The 25,057-nt window shown below is 37.7% G+C and overlaps 1 protein-coding gene across 4 annotated transcripts in view; it reads right to left on the reverse strand.

Annotated features, from left to right (window-relative positions):
- Pde4b (phosphodiesterase 4B) overlaps nt 1-24,960 on the reverse strand; it is a 522,330-nt gene extending 497,370 nt beyond the window's left edge. Inside the window, exon 1 of one of the 4 annotated variants that reach the window (XM_070025809.1) lies at nt 24,861-24,960. The gene's annotated coding sequence lies outside the window, so the exon portion shown is untranslated. Of the gene's footprint in view, nt 1-23,774; nt 23,872-24,452; nt 24,537-24,860 lie in introns of those variants that run through there. The other 3 variants (XM_070025806.1, XM_070025807.1, XM_070025810.1) reach the window with 3 other exon arrangements.
- Nucleotides 24,961-25,057: the final 97 nt, after the last annotated feature.

Raw genomic sequence — 25,057 nt, forward strand, 5'->3', positions numbered from 1 at the left:
AGGGGGTCTTATCTCTAACCACCAAAGAGCTGGAAATGAAGCTGTGGCTCAACTGGTAGACATTAGCTTTGATCAAAAAAGCAAAATGACAGCACCAAGGCCCTCAGTTCAAGCCCCCATATCAGAGTGCGTGTATGCGCGTGCGCACACATAGCTCTCTCATTGTTTAGGCTCATCTAAAAAGAATACTCAAATCAAGGCGCCAATGCCTCATACCTATAATACTAGCTACTCAGGAGGTTGACATCTAAGGATTGTGTTTGGAAGCCAGCCTGGGTAGGAAAGTCTGTGAGACTCTTATCTCCAATTAAGCACCAAAATAGCCAGAAGTGGAGCTGTGGCTCAAGTGGTAGAATATTAGCCTTGAGCAAAAGAGCTCAGGGACAGTGCCCAGGCCCTGAATTCAAGCCCTAGGACAGACACAAGAAAAACAAACAAACAAACAAAGAAAACTCAGAGTTTGACAGTAAATAGGGCCATCAAGACTTTTCTTTAAAAAAAAAAAAAAAAAACTAAATCCAGAGAACTGAGCCATACATATTTGACCTCTTCCTCCAAAACCCTTAAAATGGTAAGTAAATTCTTCTCAATAAAAATGGAAACAAATGGGGAAATTGCCCCAAGGTTGCTCAACTACCCTTACAGAAAAACATGTGGCAGATGAATAGGGTTCATTTCTTAAATAGCAATACGCACAAGTTATTTTACTGCTTGCCTTTATGTTCTCGGCCAATCTATCTTCTGGAGGTTTGGCATTCTTGTTGCTGACTTGGAACTACATTTGATTTAGTAAGGCTGGAAATTGTCATAAACACACAAAATGCTTTTCCCTCTGTCTTAAGGTTTTAGTACAAATTTAATTGAGCCGAAACTCTTAATTATCTCAATAACTTGTTGAAAAAGCAAGGCTTTTTGGACTTGCCATAAACACTTCACCCATTCCCACTTATGTTCTCTTGTTCTTCTAGCTTCCGATCCCAGATACCATATTGCATGTAATCCCAGTTTGGCTTTTAATTTTAGTTGTCCTTCTTTTGGGTTGAAAGAGCCAGAAATGTTCAATTTCTTCCCTTACAAGAATTAAATATTTGATAAATAATTATGTTCTCTTGTGACTTGAAATTTCAATTTAATGATATCAATGGCTTCCAAATCGATATTCCTTAAATTAAATTTCTGCAGAAGCAGAGATGCAGTATTTAATTTTGGCTCTCAAATCACCAAGTCTGTTTGCTCAACAATGTGTTAACTGAAGAATGAATGAACATATTTATTCTGAGAAAGGCAATAACTTCCATGTAGCCTTGTACTTTCTAATTACCTACCACAACCATGCTATTTTTTAACAAGGTTTTTACCCATGACAAATTAAAACACATTTCCAGAGACACTTATACAAAAATCATATGGGTTTATAATAATCTAAAACCCAATCCACATGTAAGTGGATGAACAAATTTTGACATGTGAAAGAAAAACAGTAACTGAAGAAAGAGACAAAATGTATAGATATATAACTCCATTTACTAAAAATCCTAAAAACTGCATACTAATGAACAACATAGGAAAGTAGATTATAGTTGTCAAGTGCTGGGCTAGAGGAAAGGCTGGATGCCAGTCTCCTAAGGAAACTTTGAGGCCATAATGAGCTATCTTTGTTGTAGTAGTTTCACAATTGAATACATTCAACAGAAAATCCCAAGACTGAAGTCTTCAAATGAATGTCACTCATTGTGCTTAGTGAAGAAGTCAATAAAGATTTTTAATAATTGTAGAAGGTGTACAAAATAACTCAGTTCTAGAAATCCATTCCAATCGATCTTTGTATCCATTTGTTTTACCTTTGAAATTTTCTGTTTTTGTCCATGAAAATATCTGCACGCAGGCCTGTATTAAAATAGTCTGATTGAAGGAAATTGAGTTGCAAGAGTGAAGATGAGAAAGGATTTTGAGAACAACAACTTAGCAAACTAGAGGCCAAGTGCTGGTACCTATCTGGAGCATTTCTTTCAACAAGCAGCTGCTTCTAGCAAGGCTTTGGCAGGCAAAGTGTTGTAGTCAATTCACGACTGAATTTTCTGTCCAGAACCTGGAGTGCCCCAACCCTTCTGTTCACCTGGCCCTCTATTCTGTGTTATGCCTAAGGCTTCAAACTTGGCTTTCTTCACTATTCTTTCTCCTAACCATTCCATTCTAATTCCATCACTCTAATACAGACCAAACCATCCATATTATGGATCTCTTACCTACTTTACTCTCCACAAACTCCTGCTGCTCAGGCAGTATGGAATTCTTTCCCAAATTTCTGTTTTAACTGTTAATTTAGCAAGTTTTTGGTCTTGTTTTGTTTTTATTTTTGTGTTATTGCCAGTCCTGAGACTTGAACTCAGAGCCTGGTACTATCCCTGAGCCTTTGTGCTTAAGGTTACTATTTGAACCATAACTCTACTTCTGGCATTTTGGTGAGTAATCAAAGTAAGAGTCTCATGTGTTTTTTTCCTGCCAGGATTGGCTTTAAACTGGGATCCTCAGATCTCAGCCTCCTGAGTAGCTAGGATCATAGGCATGCATCACTGACACCTGGTTCAATTCAGTATTTCTAAACATGTCTTTCCCCAAAAGATTCTCTTTCCTATTCTTGTGTTACCATCAAGAAAAAAAATATCCTACAGTTATCTTTGATTTATATTAAAAACTACAATCCCTGAATTTGATCTTCTGGTTTATTTTTTATAACAGTATTTTTTTGAAACTGTGGAGAAATGTTCTCCTCAGAAAAGCTAGGCTTGTACACAACATTTTTTTCCACACAGTTTTGTATATTTTCATAGAGCCACTAATGAAAACAAGATTTACTTCTAAAATCTAGTTTCTCTGATTTGACTTTCAAGTGCTCTAGAACCACATTCCAAATACTTTTCTGATAACTGTAATTTTGTTCTGCACTAGAATTTCAATTCACAACATGTCTTCTTCCTATCCAAACTGTTTCTTCTTCCTATGCCTATTTTATGAACCAATGACAACACTTCACTCAAAACTAATGAAAATGAATGTTAATACTAGCTTCTGTCTCCCTACACATCTCACGTCCAAACTGTAATGATGGTGACCTGTTGTCACCTGTGGATTGGTTGTGTCAATATATTTCCATTTGCCAAGCAAGAGGTTAGATGTACATCTCGTGCCTGTATTATCATATCAAAGACCTGGGCTAGTGTTAAAGGTTTGGTCCTCAAAGTACTGCAGTTTGAAAGTGGGGAACCTTTGAGAAACTGGGCCTGCTAGCTGGTCCTTACCACATTGCAAACACTCCCTTAAAGTAGAACCTCCATTTCTTCATGCTTTCAATGTGAATGTTTTGTTCTGACACACAGATTCCCTGCCATTGCTAACTGGCATCCTCACCAGGGGGCCATGCAATGGGACAACTCCATCTTGGATTGGAACCTCTAAAAGCATGAGGTAATAAATCTTTTCCTCTTGTAAGGTTAATTGTCTCAGGTAATTCATCATAGTAATATAAAAGTACTGGGACAGTAACCAATACTTTACACTGTCAATACCTTAAACCTGACTTGTCTCAATAGGGGGCTCTCTCCCTATTCCTAATCTCTTTCTGGTTCTAATAGCCTGGGGGGATTTTTCAGAAAATATTTGATAAGACAAAATAGATATGGAAATGCTAGGGAATGATTATCTATTTGTGCTACTGTGAAGGCATGTTACCCCTTATGCCTCTGGGCAAAGTTTTACATAAGAAGTTGAGGTATTCAAGTTAGCTATACAGGTTCTGAAACAAAGGCATGTTTTGCTACGTATTTCCGTATTTCCTACAAATATTGACATTTTCAAAGTAGGACAAAATGAAATAGAAAAAAAATTAGATAGACACTTAAAAATGCATCATGGAGCCAGACACCAGTGTCTCACACCTGTAATCTTAGCTACTCAGGAGACTTAGATCTGGAGATCATGGTTCAAAGCCAGCCCAGGCAGAAAAGTCCCCATGAGACTCTTATCTCCAATTAACCACTCTAAAATTTGAAGTGATGCTATAGCTCAAAGTGGTAGAGAATTCACCTGAGCAAAAGTGCTCAGTGACTGCCCAGTCCCCGAGTTCAAGCCTCACAACCAACAAAAAATATCACCATGGAATTTTACTGTCTGATAAATTCAGCATGTCTCATCTAGGGTTAAAATCTACATGAGTGCAGCCACTTACGTTGGGAAAGGATTCATCCGAGTTGGTGCAGGACCAAGGGGAACAACAGAAGGCATGACAGGGTAAAGAGTGTTATCCAATACGGAAGGAGTCCAGTGGGTAAACTAAATCAACTCAAGAACTACCAGAAAGAGACCTGGAGAAGGAAACCCCAAAACAAAGGCTGAAAGCCAAGAGCATAACCCAAAAGTGACTCAGAGGAAATGTGGCAAAAGGTCAGACCTTGGAGAAGGAAGCGACAGATGCCAGGGCAGCAGAAGGATGAGGACTGAGATCAGAAATGAGTCAATTTAGCTGTCCTTGAGGTCAAATAAACTTGTCCCTCTGAAGCTACCAAAATGGTTGATAATAACTTCTTGTATTTGATTATAATTTTTGAATATATTAATTGTATCCAAGGGCTTTATTTTGCTATTTCCAAATGTGCATATACTCTGATTTGATCAAATTCACACCTTCTATTCCACTTTTTATTCCTTCTCATTATTTTTTACCTGTTAATGGGATTCAACATTCTGTTTTAATAGATGCAAATAAAGTACCTAATTGTATTCATTCCCCCATCCACTAAACAAACTAAGTTCTTCTCTGAGAGCTAAGCAATGCACTACGTTATTTTAGTTATGTAATCTTTGTGGATTGTGTTATTGTTTAACTTTACTTTCTTCCTCTGCTTTCTAATTTATCTCTGTATTTTATGCAGTTATTTGATGTTAATAGCACCTTTCAAGTTATGCTAAGTAAATGAAAGAAAATAATTCTTCTAATTTGGTTTCAATGAAAGTGTATATAATAATCTCATAGAGGGAAAGTTTGACCTTTTTGTTCACATTAACATTAGTATTACATTACTATTAGCTATTATTATTTACTACTACCATTTATTATTACTAATAAAATTTAGTAACCCTCTGTCAGATACTATACTGCATGACCTCTGTAGATTATAAATTCCTGACAATATCCATAGAAGAGATTGATAATCCCAAATAAATGAGAAAAGTAAAATTAAAATGTTTCTAAATGTTACTAAATGGCAATACTAAGGGAGAAATATGTGGCATGTCTAATTCTAAAACCCACATTTTTAATTACTTCACTAACCTACATTTTATTTCAATGAGTTTCATTTAAACATGCCCACATAAAGTGTGGCATAGGTATAGTGAACAAGTGGCAAAGCACTGCTGGATATTAAGTGCTTTTCTAGGTGTCTTTGGGGGAAAGGGGAAAGGAAAATTTAACATAACCCAAGTCTTCCAGAACTCTCAAGTTTGAAGACAAGACTTAATCCATGAAAGATAATAAAAATCAACCCAAAGACATGAGTATGAGTTTTGGCAATATCATTTCCGAGAAACATGACCTTCAGCAAGTCATTCTTACTGAATATAACTAAGATCATAAAAATATTAGCTCATTGGGTGTTGAGGATAAGATGCGATAATATGGGACAGTGGTTCTCAACTGTAGGTGATTTCCTTCCCAGCAATGGCTATTTGCCTGGCTGTAGTTTTATTTCATATCTTAGGTCAGAGGGAAGAGTAATATTAAAATCTGGTAGACAGAGGGAGGCCAAAGATGCTACTAAGCATCCCATAAGACACAAGACATCTTCTTTGCCCAATAATATGGACTATTCTTGCCTAGAATGCCAGGAGTCAAGGATAAGAAACCTAATGTAGACACAGAATTCAGCAAAGTGCTGAAGGCATTTTGTAGATCGTTTATATTTCTTCATTGCATTTACATGAAAAGTAGTGCCCTTGATGTACTTAAGAAACAAAAGAGCTAAGTAGAAAGTAATTGTAAAAGAAAATAATATTCTAAAAATATAATCATACACAAGTTGGGTTTTTGTTTGTTTTGGATGTGAGGCTTGAACTCAGGGCCTAGGCACTGCCTCAGAGCTTTTATGGGCAAGGCTAGCACTCTACCACTTGAGTCACAGTTCCACTTCTAGTTTTTCAGTGGTTAACTGGAGACAAGTATCTCATGGACTTTCCTGTCCAAGCTGGCTTCAAACTGTGATCCTTAGATCTCAGCCTCCTGAGTAGTTAGGGTTACAGGTGTGAACCACTAGCTCCTGGCTAGTTTTGATACTATCTCTTTATGATGTTAAACAAATTACCCATACTCTCTGAACCTCTTAGTTTGCTCACTCTTAAAATAAACACAAATATACCTACTCATTTTTGTATCATAAATAAATAAGATAATTCATGGGCTTGGAACATAATAAGCTCCATATTTGTAATTTTGATATTTGAGAGCATCAGAGATTCACAAAAGTAAAGGTTTTGGAACGATGAGAAGGAGAAAGGCATTTACTTGGCTAGTCCTTAGGTGTTTTCATCTTCAAAAATGAGATAATAATGCTTTCCTCACAACATTGTATTAAACATTACATGTGATGGCATTTTAGTAAGTTGACTGGTGGCACCTTGGTGGATACTCAATAAATATTTGTTCTTGAGTCTCCAATGGAAAAGAAAAACAAAATCTTTATAAAGGCACTAAAGTTGAAATAAAGACTACAAATTGCCTTTGCTAGAGCAGCACAGCAAATGAATGAGGTATCCACACCCAAGTCCTGCCACTGCATTTGAATAGAAGCTCTTGACTGCATCTCCTCTCCACCCACCAGCCTTCTGCAAGCAACCCTCTGTTGGCCTAGGAATGTCACCATGACTTATTTAGGCTGAATAAGAGCATAGCCCTGGGCTGCAGCTACTGGAAGAAGAAAAATTGAATTCTTGAGCTACAAATTAACTGCACTTCATATGCACCAAAAAGATCCACAGCAGTAACTATTCATAAATGAACTAAGCACCAGGCATGATTTATCAGGAGATATTTGCCATTCTACACCTCTAAAACTGATGGTGAATGATGGTTTTATAACCATCTCTGAAATTGGATGCATGTCACACAGTAATACCAGAGGTAAAATTACATATTCAGTAACTGACACCCTCACCAAGATAGATTATCTCTAAAAGTATTAAAAAATGCTAAGACAGAAAATGCAGTTTAAAGTGCAATGAAAATCATCTAATCAGAAATCATCTAATTCCAAGATATCTTGTACCAGAGCTTCAAATGAAGGCTGATTTTGAACTTGTTTATGATAAATACTTGTTTATCCTATTTCTAGTACAAAAGATGTGCTCATATACAAATGAATTATAAAATATAATATGCTACAAATGCAACTTTTTAATTTTACTAGTTTAAATATTTTAATGAGTGCATTTTCCATTGGAAATAACACATTTGTTGTCCTCTGAAAAGCTGATCTTAAGACCAGGTTTTGGGCACATTGACTGCATTTTCTGAACTTGTTTTGCATCTAATATGCCAAAAATCGACTCACAAACTACATGACACATTAAACAGCACAAGTACTTCCTATTACAAACTATACATATTTTAAAAGATCTGATCTGTCTGTTACAAAGTGAGCTATTTTCTTACTTTTCTAAGGTTCTCTTTCTGGAAAATGAATAACAACAGCCCTGTACTGGAAATAATCAAGTGATTCCATGTGAGTCCTAAGCTCAGGTCAGCCAGAAATGAAAATTTTAAAAAGCTCACTTTTATTGAACACAAGCTACATGTAGAAATCAGTAATGAAACCTTACAAATTATTTGCTTTTATTTCCAATGCTATTTTATGTCTTATGTGATTAACTTTCCTCAAACTGGACATCTATTTATCAAATCTCATATCCAAATTTCAAAGATTTCAGATGGCCCCTCATTGAGGTAAAGAATAAACTCCATGTCATTGAGGTAAAGAATAAACTCCTTAAACTTCCCTTGAAGCCCACTCAGAGTTCATAATGTGAATGTGACTTCAGCTACCTTTTAAGTATATCCTACCATTCTTTTTTTTCCTTTTCTTTTTTAGAGGTAGTCCTGGGACTTGAGCTCAAGGCCCAGGTCTTGTTCCTGAGCTTTTGTGTTCAAGACTAGCACTGTACCACTTTGTGCCACTGCTCCATTTCCAGCTTTTTGGTAGTTAATTGGAGATAAAAATTTCAAGGACTTTCCTGCCAGGGCTGGCTTTAAACCATGATCCTCAGATCTCAGCCTCCTGAAGAGCTAGGGTTATAGGTGTTAGCCTCCAGTGCCCAGCCATCGTACCATTCTTTTCCTATAAAACAATTCTCGAATTACTATTTTCAAGCCATGCCTCATAACTTCTACCTCCAAATGTTTGTGTTTTTCAATATGCTTGGTCAGTCTTCCCACAGATCTCCACTGGTTCAAAGGACTACTTATATCTCACTGGTTTTTGCCCCTAAGTGACTCAAGTATGTAAGTTGAGTGACCATCTTGTGGTCTGGAGGTTGTGGCTCTGCGCTCACATAGATTTTGTGGTCAACATATCAGATACTGTGGTACCTGGACACCATCCAGCCGCTAGGGAAGGCAATGAAAAGCATTTCTATACAGAGTAAAAAGATTTAAGCCACAGAGTTCCCCAGACCTCAGGACTCTAAATAGGTAACTATTCATTCCCTGCCAATCAAATTTCTTCTGCTAACAGTCAGTCACGGAGGTGCTCCATTCCATGCCCATCCTCCTCCAGCAGGCTCTGTCTTTCATAAAGAGGGCCACATCACATTAAAAAGTTTTGCTGACTTCCTGGCACTCAGAGAAAACAGACAACAGCCAAGGAATTGTTAAACTTGCTCCTCATATTGCTCAAAAGCTGATAAGCGGAATTATAGGGAAGAAACTGACCACTTTGATGGCTAGTTAGTGAAAGCATAAATTGACATAATCTTTTTGGATGGAAATATGTGGTTAAAAAGGTTTACAATGTGTATATATCCCTTGATTACAACCATTGGGATGGTTTATTTGGTGTATTGTAAAAATTAAATATAGAAAACAACTTAAAAAATCATCGTTAAGGGCTGAAAAGGTGGCTCAGTGGTAGAGTGCTTGTCTTGTATACATGAAGCCCTGGGTTCGATTCCTCAGCACCACATAAGCAAAAAGAAAAAAGCCGGAAGTGGCGCTGTGGCTCAAGTGGTAGAGCGCTAGACTTGAGCTGAAGAGCTGAGGGACAGCACCCAGGCCCAGAGTTCAGGCCCCATGACCGGACCACTCCCCCCAAAAAATCATTGTTAAATGAAACATATTGTATTTGTAATGTAACCCTGCATGAAGGTACCAGAAATTTACACTTTTAATCAATTTTGAGTAGAAAATCAAGTTATAAATCTGCATGTTTAGTGTAATTACGAATCTATGAAGAGGGACTGTTAGAAAATTATGTCCCATGGCTTCTCAGCATTCTGAATATAAGTTTTTAAGATAATTCATGCAATTTAGTGTTTCTTATTATACATTCATAGGAAATATATGTGATATATTTTATATTTAACTGAGTCTAACCATGTTTTTTCAATAAAAATTCAGTAAAAAAAAAAAAAGAAAACTAATTTTTTAAGTGATAGAAAACATTGCTTGGAGTTTGTCAATATATTTTTCTTAAAGTAATGGTTAGAGACATTATTTCATTCCATAAAAGAATTATGTGTCTTTCAATCAAAAGAATATTAGATTAGATGAAACTGTAATAAAATCTTAGGAAAAAGAAAATGAAATGAAGGAAATAAAATGAAGTAATCTGCAGTATTTCACGGCATCTAAGACATTTTGTTGGTGGTATATTTCTTTATCATATCAGAAAGTGCCAACAGAATATTTTTTACATTGACAGGCTGTAACTGCCACCTAGAAAATAGAAGACTCGGTGGACTTAAGATGCATTTTGAAATTCTAGTTTGTAAGAGAAATTTAGATAGTATTGATATAATAGAATATAACAAAAATTCCCACAATGGAATGTCTAGAAAGAAGACATCCATTGAGTTCTCCATATAATATATTAGAACTCACATGAGCCAAGTCAAAGTGTCTGGAAATTTTTTAATTCCAAGAATAATGGGACAATACTAGAAATTCAGATTAAAATATTAAATCATCAGAAATTAAAAGAAACAACAATTCAATTAATAAATGGGCTAATAACTTAAAGAGAGACTTTTCAGAAGAAGAAGAAGTAAAATGGCCAATGAACTCCTAAAGAAATGCTCAACAGCTCTGGCCATTAAAAAAGGCAAATCAGAACAACACTGAGATTCCACCTAACCCCAGTTAGAATAGACACTATCACCATCCCTTTTTTTTTGGGGGGGGGAGGTCCAGTCATGGGCCTGAACTCTGGGCCTGGGTGCTGTCCCTCAGCTCTTCAGCTCAAGGCTAGCACTCTACCACTTGAGCCACAGCACCACTTCCGGCTTTTTTCTTTTTGCTTATGTGGTGCTGAGGAATCAAACCCAGGGCCTCATGCATGCAAGGCAAGTGCTCTACCACTGAGCCACCTTCCCAGCCCCAGAATAGCCACTATCAAGAATACAATAACAAATTTTGGCAAGGGTGCGGCCAAAAGGGAACTCTAACACACTTCTGGGAGGAATGTAAGCTTGTTCAACCACTCTGGAAAGTAGTATCGAGGTTTTTTAAAAAACTAAACATAGAACTACCCTATGATCCAGCATTTCCACTCCTGGGCATTTATCCAATAGAACACAATCAAGGTTACTGTAAAGCCATCAGCACAGCCATGTTCACTGCAGCACTATTTACCATAGCCAAGACATGGAATTACCCCAGATGCCCCTAAATGAACAAATGACTGAAGAAAATGTGACATATATACATAATAGAATTTTATTCATCTATTAGAAAGAATGATATTGTACCATTCATAAGGAAGTAGAAAGACTTGGAAAAAACTATATTAACTGAAGTAGGCCGGACACAGAGAAACGAAGGTCGCATGGTTTCCTTCATTTGTGGTAGTTAGAATGTACCTATAAACTAGAAGTAAATACATTGGGTGGTATGCAAATGGTTACAAATGTAGTAACTGAAGTATAATAGACTCAATGAGGAGCTTAAATAGTACAATCTATTTAAAAGACTAAATCAAAGACTCAGAGTGGGATTGGGACCAAAGGGCCAGAGATAGACAATAAAGAAAGGAAGTGGGGAGAATTCAGTCAAGAATTCATTGTATATATCACAAAATTAAGAAAAGTAGGGAAATCATATGGAGGTTCCACAGGTTAGTTCTTGTGTCTAAGAGGGGTGAGAATGTTGAAGGAGGTGACACTGATAAGATGCATTGTGTTCATAAACTGCATTGTTATATGGCACCTCCTTTGTACACCACTTAAAGTTAATAAAACTTTTTAAAGAAATCAAATTTAAATAATTAAGATTAAGAATACTTTTCTAATTAAAAAGACAACAAAACAAAACTATGTCTTCAAAACTCTGAAGCAAAAATGTTTCCTCAGGATTCTATACACATAAAACTACCCATCTGTAAAACCGAATAGAAATATACTCAAATGTAAAACGTTTAAACTTCTATCTTGAACACATGTTTTTCAAAGTTGACATTGGAGACCACACTCAAAATTCCTGGTTATACCCCTCTGTACAGTATGTTCTCAAATAAAATAAAATACAATTTAAAAAAAAAAAAAAAAAAAAAAAAAAAAAAAAAAAAACCTTCACAGGAAAAAAAAAAAAAATTTCCTGGTTATGAGACTCACTTTTGTAAAAATTATCTGTCATCTTGTTCACACATTAACAGCATTATTTATAAAATTTAGAAAATATTATCCAGAACATAATACTATACAGTACATTCATTATTTCATTTATGTTTGTAATGTATCCTGAAATGTAATAAAAACCATTGTCTCACTCCATTTTGATGAGAAAAAAATCAAAAAAGATCTATTATCCTTACTTAATGTGAACAAATAGCTTCTAAGTAGAGAGCCTACCTTAATTAGGGAATAAATCCTAAATTTCTCAGGCTGTTTTTGCCAATATCCTAAATGAAAATAGCTAAGTAAAACCTCTAGGATTCAGCCAATTTTACTTTTCTTGAAATAAATATTTATCTCAGATAATAAACACATATATCATTTAAAAATATTGGGACAACAAAATAGCCCCCTAAAACAAAATCCATAGACAGCTAACTTGAGCAATAAAAATGCATAGAAGTTGTGACTAAATAGTGAATAAGATTTTCACTGTATGATTTCCAATGGTACACTGCTACATGTCATTATTATTTATGGAAGGAAAATAGAACATAATTGGCCATAATTAGTTCAATATCAATAACTACCAAAGTTCCTTTCCATTTTATACATCAAGTCAGTTTTCATAATACAAAGTGACAACTGATAAATTTTCAATGATTGTACCTTCTAATAACGCAAATGCTAATCACTATTAAACTGTCATATTTATTTAGGCTGTCATATATATTTTAAGAAATCTCAAGATCATAAACTTAATGAGACAAAACTACAAGTATGATTTCAAAAGCTGAGACATTTTCTTCAGTTGCAATGACAATGGTCATTACCAAACCACGAGCTATTTTTCTCTTCATTGAATAATATAATTCAGATATTTCTTTAAGGAATCAATTTTGCTATATTAAAATAAAATTTATAAAACTATTGTTTAGACTTTTCTGTACTTAAGGATGGCCATTATCATAATTCTGGTCAATAAATTATTAGTAGAAGTCTATCTGATGAATCTTCCCAGGCAGCTTTCTTTTTCTTTACAAGATAAATTCAGTTTCTGCATGTCTTCTGCCCTGATCCCTGTTCCTGTCTGTGAAGCAGATGTCATGCCTGGAAAGTGTTACTGTCTTTCTACCTGGAGAGTAAAAAGCACACATTCACTCTTATGAAACCAAGGAATTTTTAAAAAGGCCTGGGTCCTTGATTCATAGCCCTTTAGTTTTGAATGACCATCTCCCTCCAAATACTTTATAGCATGTAAAAAGATAAGTTTACTTGTAGCATTGTATGTCACATAAATGCAATCCCAACAGACAAAATAGGACCATTATATCTCAATTGGATTTTTCATTTTTCTCTTATATGATTTAATACAATTATTAAGTCCCTCCAGTTAAATCAAGCAAGTCCAAGTGAAGAATATATATCATATGCAAAAACAAAATTCTATCTTTTACACACTTCATGCAAATGGACACCATTCCTTAATCTTTAAACTCTATCTTTTAAAGTATTTCTGATCTCTGTGGTAGTGTGAAGTCAGAAGGAAACTGCTGGAAAGAAACATTAAATGGTAAAGAAGGTACCCCACTCTGCTATACATTTTTCCTTCATCCAAATGGGGAAAACAATTTTTTCAAGGCTCATTGGTATTCACCATCTGTATCCTCATCTTACCAAGGACTATAGCTCAGTAGGAGGTGTGACTTACAGAAATAGAGTTGTCCTCTTGTATATTTCACTCATTGAATAAAATTTAAAATCCTTTCTGAGTAATGCAAAACAGAAGCTCTTAGAGTTTCATGCTGCCATTCCTTATTCAATAAACAATAAACATTTTAGAAGTTATCCAAAATAGTCACCCCCAAGCTTCTTCAAAATAGAACTATTTGCATTAAGTCAGCAAAGTGGCCTAAACTTTGCAACCAAAGGTTGGTAATTGCAAAGATTTACACATTAATTTCATCCTTCAAAAATGTTAATGCAAAATCGTAACAGTTACTTTTTGTATTCAGCTGTTAATGTGTCTGGCTTGAAAGAACAGAAAAACCTAACAAAGAGAGGAGGAAATAATTTGCAAAGGAGTATTTTATCTCATGAACATTAAGTCAAGAGGTAGGCAGCAAATCTACAAGATCTCACTGAGGATCAAAGCTACATCTGTTTTTCTCTTTCCTCATCCTATCATCTCGATGTAGTCTAGGCATATAAAGCATCATGCCTGCAATATGGCTGCTCACACCAAAAACAGGGCATGCATGACCAAGCCTTGATATATATAGATATATATAGATATATATCTTTTGTTCAGAAAGAAATCTCCATCCAGTTTGTTAAGGGGGCCCCTCCTTCAGTGTGGAGGCTAGAAATTGAATGTATAGCCTTTCAAGTTGCATAGCAAAGGAAAATGAGTGAGAAAGAGGGTGAATGGATATGGAATGAGCCAACAGTATTAACCATACTCCAGACCAATGAAATCTAAATTAATCCACATAAGCAGCATTATTGTTATTATGATCATTGCCCACACATAGATATTTGTTCTTTTCACTGTGCCATGTGCTATGCTAATGTAGCTGAGTAAATTGCAACAATTTCAAGGTCATATTCCAATTTCAACTTTTTTACATAGACCAATCACATAATTCTTTTCATGTTTTTTTCAAATAATATTTGTGAGACTGAAGTCTGACCAAATAGTAGTCTTATTTTTACAAAAAGGATGCCACTATCAATTCAATTGCAACTTAAAAGGAATCTAGGACTTCATTTCCTAGTCTTCACTAAGTCCTTAAAGAATAACCTTGCAAACAAGATATTTAGAAAAGTTCAGAAAATAAAGCTCTTCCATTCTGTTATTTTTGTTTTTTCTTTCATTTTTTTCTGCACTTGTTTCACAGTGTGATATATTTCATGGCACTACAATATACAGTTGAGTTTTTTTCCCTGGGAGTTGAACTAGTCCTGAGAGTACATAGGCTATTCTAGCAATATATATATATATATATATATATATATATATATATATATATATATATATATATATTCAGTATGTATTATATATACTATATATATTTAATATATATTAAAGCCTGCTTAAAAGTAATTTCAAATACTTTAATAAATAACTAAAACAAGATCAGGCCTTACCTCCTGAACTCTTAGTTCATTGACTTACCATTCCGTGATCTTCAGTTATTTTGGGCTAAGACAAAAAATAACAGATATGAATGTACTTTCCCTTTTACCATAAAAAAAATCCCCCAGGAAATATAGCAAATGCCACTGTACTCTTTTTTTTCAATCACTAACATTTGAGATGAGGATGAAATTAGTTTTAAGTGACCATCAGAGCAGCAGCCTCTCCGAAAAGAGAAAGTATAATCTTAAAGAGGTATTGTTTCTTTGTACAGTAAAGGGTGGAAGCAGACAGAAGCAGATGGAAGAATCTTTCCAAGAAGTCTTAAGGTACATGTGAGGTGTGTGTGAGTGTATGGGTGTGTGTGTGTGTGTGTGTGTGTGTTCACACCTGCCCACTCATATAGAGGAAAAGAGAAGCACTGTGGGTTGAGTTGCCTGTTTGTATTTCATGCAGTCTGTTTGAACATCTGTTGGTCCTGCTTTGTCCTTCTCACCTACTGGCTTTCTAGAATCTGTAGGAAAATAAACCTGTATGGGACCAGTGGACTATGCACAGGGCAGTTACCACTATAGATACAGGCAGTAAAGGTCACTATTCCTAAGTCACTTTTCCCAGCAAAGACAATCCACAATTAATGCATAGTAAGTATAACACAAAACCATACCTGGAAGTTCTCTTAGGAAGTTCATCCTGTCAATACTGGATGCAAATTTTGGAGAATATGTACATGTTTCTGGATAATTGGTCTGTATGATCATCAAATTTTCAAACATGTCTATATTCTTAAAGGATTATCATGTCATCTCAATGTATTTTTTCTCATTAGGGGACAAAACTGGGCACTGGTTACTTATGCCTCTAATCTTACCTACTTAAGAGGTTGATATCTAAGGATCCTGGTTCAAAACCAGCCTGAGCAGGAAAGTCCATAAAACTATTGTCTCCAATTAAGCACCAAAAGAAAAGAGCCAAAATGGAGTTGTGGCTCAACTCATAGAGTACTAGCATTAAGCACAAAACTTCAGTGGCAGTGCCCAGGCCCTTAGTTCAAGCCCCAGGACCAGCACAAAAAAGAAGGAAGGAAGGAAGGAAGGAAGGGAGGGAGGGAGGGAGGGAGGGAGGAAGGAAGGAAGGAAGGAAGGAAGGAAGGAAGGAAGGAAGGAAGGAAGGAAGGAAGGAAGGAAGGAAGGGAGGAAGGAAGGGAGGGAGGAAGGGAGGGAGGGAGGGAGGGAGGAAGGGAGGAAAGGAGGAAGGGAGGGAGGGAGGGAGGGAGGGAGGGAGGGAGGGAGGAAGCAAGGAAGCAGGGAAAGACAGAACAAAAGAATTATGTGTCATTATATATTTGAATGTCAAGAAGGTGATAGCAAACTACTTTAAGGAAACAGTATTACAAAACACTAAGAACTCAGACTAAAGAAGTCCTGACATCATTGAATTGAAGGAATTTAATTTCTTTATGATAGTTCAAAGTCTCAGTTCTCTTAAATATAAAACAATAAGATTGAAGTAGGTGACTTCTAAAATTACTTTAAGTTCTGAAATGCCAGGATTTTACAAACCAGCACTGTGGTACACATCAGGAGGCCAAAGACCAAGACCCTAGTATTATTTCCATAATCCATTGAAAATATCAGCAAGTTGCTTGTGCAAATAATATTATTTATTTTTTCCAGGGTTTAAAGTTTCCATCTAATAAAGGGTATTTTAGCATTTCCCATAGAGATGGCAACAGACAAAAACTGCTAAGCTTTTTCAAATGATTTTAGACAATATGGAGAAAAAATGTTTCATAGAGAAAAATATCACACAGATTTTTGTCTTAGATTCCACTGATAGGATGGGGCTTGACATTTAAATCTCTAGCTACAGCAGCATCCATTGATTTAACTCAAATTATTTAAACTGAAGTTTTGATTTTTTTCTCTACAGCAAACACATATTGTGGGGAAACACAATCCAACCATTACTCCCAGCTACACTAATGGACAATGTGGCTAAGTTCAATCAGAGAGTTTAAGTGCATACTCCCAATGAAGACAAGACAACACACATCAATTTCCCCTGCTTCTGCTACCAAGTTCAACTGTAAACCCTAGAAATAGTCTAATAGCTACATAAAGGAGGCCTCAGAAGAGGGGTGAAAGGGTGGTGGGCAGTAACTTCTGGATTGTAGGAATGGCAGTAGTATCTTGATACCCTACCCCATGGTAGGCTACCCAGCTGCAGATTGTCCTGATTATGACTTAGAAGTATCTATGTTCCAAGCAGTGCCAAGTCAAGGCCTTCTCCTAGTAGGCCTGAAAAAAAATTCTTCGAAGGTATCCCAGGCATGGCTTGAGGAGGCTTCTTCAACCCACTCAGGTGGCTCCAGAAAGAATTCAGCAGAAACTCCAGAAGTACCAGAAAGATGAGGCAGACTAAGATGAGGCAGACTAAACTTGCATCAAAACAGGCCTGGAACTTAAATTGACATTGCTACCACTGCCCACAAAAGCAGACCAAGATCTATGTACTAAACATGAAATACAAGATTTAAATATGATCGAGAGCCCCCTGATGTCATAGTAAAAATAAATAAATAAACACAGGATATGTTCACAATTTGAAAGATAAAAGACAATCAAATGATACTAGCAGTTAAGTAAATCAGATGTGAGGATTTCCTGACAAGAAGTGTAATTCATACATTACCAAAAATCCTTCAACAAACAAACCTAAATGCTCTAGAAATAAGAATATGGAAAGTATCAGCAGGTATATAAGACCCAAAGAATGTATACAACTGAAAAATAAAGTAGTCAAATTGAAACTTATTGAATGAGTTCTGTAATGGAGATGACAGTGGCTGGAATCAATGACCATGAGAACAGAATGTATCCAATCTGAACAAGGCAGATAAAGTAAACTGGTCAAAGGTGAGTTCATAACCCAAATAATACCCCACCTAAAGAAATAATACACATTAAAAGCTACTAATTAATACAAAAAGAGCCAGTCTATATAGCCACTAGGATGAAGTAACTCCCAGAAAGATTTCAAGTTAAAAACAACAACCACTGTAAGTACATTAAAAACAACAGCAAGAAAGATTTTTTTAAACCTCTTCCTGCATCTTGTATACACATTTTTCTAATTTGGGGAGGGGAAGGGAAATAACAGAATGCTGAAACTGGGATACAGGTGGATCTATTGTAACAATGAGATGTACAAGACTGATGAAAACCAACTTTACAACTTCTGGTGGCGGGGGGGGGGGGGAGTAAGAGAGGTGGGAGAGAAGGAATGGTAGGGAAAAAAGAAAGAAGGGAGAGAAATGCTCAATAGGAAATGTACTCATTACCTTTCTCATATAACTGTAACCCCTCTGTACAGTATCTTTACAATAATATATATTAAAAAACAACAATCACAACAGAAAATACTTGAAAACAAATACAGGTATCATACTAAGAAATAAAGTTAAAGAATCTGTAAGAAAAGAATAGAAAATCCATCAGGGAAAGTGAGCAAAATAAAAGCATCAAATGAAATTTCTGGAAATTAAAAATAATCATAAGTCAATGAACAATTTAATAACAGATGAAGCAGCAATGAAAATAGAGACAGCTGAAAAATTGTTCTTTATACTCACCTGAAGGTCTCTTTAAAACATTTGTAACTAAAAACTAACAGGGAATCAATAGAATGGATAATTTTAAAAGTGTCTAACATGGGGCTGGGAAGGTAGCTCAGTGGTAGAGTGCTTGCCTTGCATGCTCGAGGCCCTGGGTTCGATTCCTCAGCACCACATAAGCAAAAAGAAAAAAGCCGGAAGTGGCGCTGTGGCTCAAGTGGTAGAGCGCTAGCCTTGAGCTGAAGAGCTTAGGGACAGCTCCCAGGCCCAGAGTTCAGGCCCCACGACCGGACCCAAAAAAAAAAAAAAAAAAAAAAAAAAAAAGTGTCTAACATGTATATAAAGAAATTTTAGAAGTTCAGAGAAAATAATTGGACAGAATCAAGACAATGTCTGAGCAGTATTTAAATAAAGAGTTAAACTGGAATTTTTTAAAGCATGTTTACAATGTGGAAAATACAACATAGAGTCGTTATAGTATTATAGTTATAGTATTAAGTTTATAGTATTAAGATTCTACAATGAGCTTTTTAATAAATCAAGAAACACAGAAGTCATCGGGTTAAAGGAGAACAAGATTCCTCATGAAGGAACAAACCCGCACTTGGGAACACTACAGAGAAACTACAGTATACCAACGACAAAGAACAGTTAATGTAACCAAGAAATAAATCTCTCACTTTCAACAGTCCGGACTACAAGACAAGAGTGATGAGGAAAATAATTGTTAACTTAGGATTCTCCCCATACAACCCATTATCTATGTGTTATGGTGAAATAGTTTCAAACAACAATGAAAAAGATTAAAATATTTCTATCATTTGTACATGCTTACAAAAAAAACAGAGTTCATAAGGAAGGAATGTGAATTTGAAATGAAGAAGACAGATGCAAGAAGCAACAGTAAACAGAAAATTGGGTACATTTAAATAATCATTGGTTATAAGAACCAAACTAAAGATAAAAACTACTTACATAATGACAAGCAGGGTATAAAATTGTGGTGGCTTTATTAACATGGCATTTTGAAATAGATGATCTGAGTTGTAACATTATAAAGACCTTACGTAATTCAAGACAGGAATTGGTATTTTGATTCATTTCACCCAATAATACAAAATCTGAATAATAAAAACAATATTAAAAAACTTAAAAAATACCCAGGTGCTGGTGGCTCCAGCCCAGTCCTAGCTACTCAGGAGGCATAGATCTGAAGATCAAAATGGGCAGGAAAGTCCATGAGACTCTTATTTCCAATTAATTGTAGAAAAAGCCAGAATTAGAGCTGTGGCTCAAGTGATAAAGCACTAACCTTGGGCAAAAAGAAGCTCAGAGACAATACTCAGGCTCAAAGTCCAACTCCCAGAACAAGAAAAACAGATAGGATGTATAACATTTCAATCACCTCAAAAGACTCCACTTAGAGCTCCCTATGACCCAGCAATCCCACTTTTGGGCATTTACCCAAACAATCACAAACAAGGCTATACTAAAGCTACCAGCACAACTATGTTTATCACAGCATTATTTACCATAGCTAAGATATGGAACCAACCCAGATGCCCCTCAATAGATGAATGGATCAAGAAAATGTGGTATACACACACACACACACACACACACACACACACACACACACACACACACACAATGGAATTCTATGCCTCCATCAGAAAGAATGAAGTTGTCCCATTTGTTAGGAAATGGAAAGACTTGGAAAAAATTATATTAAGTGAAGTAAGCCAGGCCCAAAGAGACATAAGTCCCATGGTTTCCCTTATTTGAAATAATTAGTGTAAGTTTAGGATAAGCAGAAAATGTCAAAAGCTATGTACATATGACCATATAAGATGATGTTAAGTGAAATGAACCCCAAGATAGGGACATAAATTGTTTTTTTCTTTCTTGCTATTGCTTTTAATGTATCTAAAATATTCAATGTGATTTTTTTTGTTTCTCTTGTATGTTCTTCCCCCAGGGTAAAGCCCCTGTTGTCACTGTATTTGATGTCAGTGCCCTGCATCTTGTATGTACATTTTTCTAATTTGGGGAGGGGAGGGAAAATAACAAAATGCTGAAACAGGATGGCTCATTATAATGATGAGATATACAAAGACACTATGTAGAAAATGAACTTTACAACTTGGGGGGATGGGGAATTGAGGAGGTGGGGAGGGAAGGAATGGAGGGGAAAAACAAAGGAGGTAGTAACAATGCTCCATAGGTAATGTACTCATTACCTTACTCATGTAACTGTAACCCCTCTGTACACTATTTTTACAATTAAAAAAACATAAAAAACACTTCAATCAGTATGAAAAGATCTATAGAAACTATAAATCCACTAAAAGTCTAGAAAGAATGTTTCACAAAACAAATGGATTCAAACCAGTAAAATGAATGTGTTTAGAAGGTCATTGTCCCAGGCTGGTTTCCTTAGCCAGGCTGATAGGAACGTAAATATGCCACTCCACTGAGGACTTTCTTGCTATGGTCAAAGGAAGAAAGGTAGAGAAACAAGGAGAAATAAGAAGTGGACAAATGGAGAAAGAAAAGTACCATTCAAGACCCGACACAAATCCTGGGAGCTCCAGAGCTAAAAGACCCCTAAGTATGCAGAATTATGCTGAGACAGCCTGGCCTTTACAACCGTACATGGATTAACCATTGGAGATGAGCTGTGCCAAAAAGGAGTATAACCTTCTTATAGCTCAAGCATCCCTCCAAATTTCTGGCCACTGAAGACTGTCTGTCAACAATATTTCTAGCAGCTAAGGCAACAGGGCCTTCTTAAAGAAGTGTCTGCCGTGTATTGCAAGTTGTTTGCAACAGTACTCCAATGAATCCATTTGTCTTGTGATGAACAACATCCTCATCCCTCCAAACCATGCTGCTTGAATTTTCTTAAAAAGAAAAATAGGTGAAGTTGCATATCATAATAAGAGACCCAAATACTTCTTATTCAAGATCTCTTCATCTTATTCTTGCTCTCTAAACAAAAGAAGTAAGATAGAAAGATACCTAAACTAGGTGCCATTGGCTGACACCTGTAATCCTAGATATCAAGGAGTCTGAGATCTGAGGATCTTAGTTCTAAGCCAACCTAGACAAGAAAATCCATGACACTCATCTCCAGTTAACCTCCAAAAAGCCAGAAGTGGAGCTGTGTCTCAAGTAGTAAAGGGCTGGCTTTGATGAGGTAAAAAAAGAAAAAGAATAACTCAGCATAGTGATCAGACACTGAGTAGAAGCCCCAGGACCAGCAAATGTACATACAAAAAGATTATAAGCTAGGATTGTACAGTTTAGAAACAAAACTAAAAATATAATTCCTATATATAATATGATTTTTAAAAGTATTGTGAAAATACCGTACAGAGGGGTTACAATTACATGGGCAAGGTAATGAGTCCATTTCTTATCAAGCATTGTTGCCTCCTCCTTTGTTTCCCCTTCCCATCCCTTCCTATCTTAACCAAACAAACTCTTCCTTCCACTGTACCTGCTGTTCTTACTTACCTGTCTCTAGCTGGTAAAGGACTCATAACCATATATGATTGATTTCTTATTCCTTAAGTCAAAACCAACCTTATTACAAAAGCAAGCAAGCATGTCCAAGTAGATACTCTCTAGAGACATTTGAGACAATTCATCTTTGCAAAATATGTCAAGCTAGAAATAAATTGAAATCAGCTGAGAAAAATGTAAGTCAACACATTGCAACCTCAGTGCACCAATTATGCCAAAAACGCAAGTCCACATAATGCTTACTTATTTGGGGTAAATTAACAAGTTGTCACTATTTTGTTTATAAAGAAGATTAAGGATAGAGACATACAGTAAATGTGTTGTTATTGATTTGAAACACTGAATAGACCAATGTTGTGCTGAAGACATATGATGATATGGATGGGGGTGGGGGACAGATTCTCTCATGGATGCCAGAAGATAAATGAGGTACCATGGGATAAATTTCCTTTTACCTGAAGTGAAATCATTGGTCTTTCCCATCTTCTTGTTGACTCGTGTTTAGAAAAATTCCAAATCTCTCCCTGTAGCTTAAGTAGTCTGGATTAAAATATTTGAGGTTCTGGGCTTTTGTTTTTATGAAAATGCTTTTGTTTTTCTGAAGCTTATGAACATAACAACAGGTCTTAGCAAATGGAAAGAGGGAGAAAAATATGTTCCAATAAAATCTGTGGCTGAACTTGAATATTTTTAATTATAATTTTCAACTTAATATACTTTGGTTTCTCACAATATGGCCCAGAACTTTTAAGCAGCTGAAAAACTCTGAATTTAAAAGATACATATGATTCAAGGAATGATGATTATCTCAGACAGATCTAATATTGGAATACATATCCATTCAGTAGCAAGAAACACATGGGATGCAAATGTAAGGTAAAAATCAGTGTAATTTTAGGTGTACATCTCAAAAGACTTTCTTGAAAAGAAAGAGTAGCACATACATGCATAATTAAGAGCTATTCCTTTGATCCTTGGACGTGATACGTGGTTTACAGCTCTCGCTACAGTGGGTTCCAATGTTTGTGTTTATAGCATAGGAAAGGTGGCCTGTTGGGGGGGGTAATAAAACCGAGAGTGGGGTGGGGTACAGGCGGGTCTCTTGCTCCCCACTTTCAGAATGAGCCAGGCCTGTAATACACTGCAGACACCACCACCACCACCACCCCGCCAGGTAAAAAAAAAAAAAAACAGACAATGTTTTCCAAAAGTTCTAAACAGAACCCAGGACACTTGGGCCTTGGCGTACACAATCATCTGGGGTCCCCGCAAACCCGCAAACACTTGGGTACTTGGGGTTCCGGCGGCTCATGCCACCGCAGTCAATCCCTGGCCACCAGCACCTGGCCACCATCCACTCGTGGGTTTCAGAGCCCTGAATCGCTTCTCTTTCCATTTTCCCTCCTCCTTCTCAATGACTTGCCTAGAGATCTATGCGGGCGGGGGGGGGGGGGGGATAATGGAGAAGTGGAGAAAGAGAGCAAAGAGCAGAGCAAGAGGGGACAATGACGCCAACCATCCTGGCTCAGTGACTTCATTCCCCACTTAGCTTTGCATCAGCCCCACCGTACCTCCACACTCTCCATTAAATAAAGCCACAGCCTCCTAAGCAGCTCTTACCTCAGCTACCCTGGCGCAAGCCGCCCTGCTGCCCCTGGTTGCCTCTGCTGCACCACGCTGGGTACGGATCTTTGGACAGTGGGGCTCTGGCTGAGGCTCCACCCGGCACCGCAGCAGCTCCACCACCACCGAGCCCTGCAAGGCAGCCTTCCCAGCTCCCGCCGGGGGCGAAATCCAGCCAGAGGACGCTGGCCGGCAATCAGCAATCAGCAACCCGCACGCAGCCTCTGAGGCGGGGCTGGGAGCCCCCGGGGAAATGGGGCGCGCGCGCGGGGGCCGACCCAGGCTGGTGGTGGAGCGCACACCAAACACCGATCCACGGGAGTGGAGGACCGAGGCAAGCACGACACGGCGGACAGCGACGCGCTGCTCCGAAGCTCTTCTCTCCGTCCCTAGCCCCCCACCTGCACCCCGGGGAAGAGACGGCTCCTGGGGGTCACTGGGGCTGCCTTGCTGCACTCCTCAGCCCCATGCGGGGCGGGGGGATTACAGCATGACCATATTGCGGGATTAGATGCGGTGTAGTAGACTAACTGCTGCGGCCACCACCTGTCAATCCTCAGGAGGGATGCATGTGGTCCGCAGCCGGCTGGTCCCCGAGACTGCCCGTTCTGCGTCTCTTCCCTTCCACCTACCTCGCCACCCTCACGCAATACTCGACCCTGCAGGGTACCGTACCTGGGGTGTTCAGCAGGAAAAATAAATAAATAAAGCAAGCCCTCACTCCAGCTGGGAGCTCAGTATCTCCTTTCCAGCCAGAGCTGAAGGATTACGCACAGCCTTGCGTACCTTCTCAGCCAGATGCTGAAAATCCTGGTTTGAACCTCAACTCGCCGCCCCCATTCATAATCCCAGCGGCCGTCTGCCACTACACGCCCCCCCCCGCCCCCTCCCGGCCGCCCGCGCACTCCCATTCGCCATCCTAGAACGTGTCAGTACCTCGCTGTTCATCTGCCGCAAATACAGTACCCAGGGCTCCTCGTAGATCCAGGATGCACAAAGGGGCAGGAGCTAAGCAGGGATGAGGAAGACGCAGGGCCAGAGGTGGGCAGAGGTAGAGAAGAGGAGGCTTGGAAAGCACGTTACCTGGAAGGAGCTGGTGTGAGCGAAAGAGCGCGCTGCTCTCCTGTTGCACAAAGGACTCTGGAGTGATGCTTGCAGTGCTCCAGAACCAAAAGGGGTCAGATCATCACCAAGGAGGTCCAACAAGACACCCTGGCAGTGAGTCCGAGAAGGAGAATGCCCGCGATGGAGCAACAGGCAGGAACAGGCACCAAAGAACT

This window comes from Dipodomys merriami, unplaced genomic scaffold (assembly GCF_024711535.1).
Source record: "Dipodomys merriami isolate MVZ:Mamm:240054 unplaced genomic scaffold, mDipMer1.0.p SCAF_172, whole genome shotgun sequence".
NCBI classification, from domain to species: Eukaryota; Metazoa; Chordata; class Mammalia; order Rodentia; family Heteromyidae; genus Dipodomys; species Dipodomys merriami.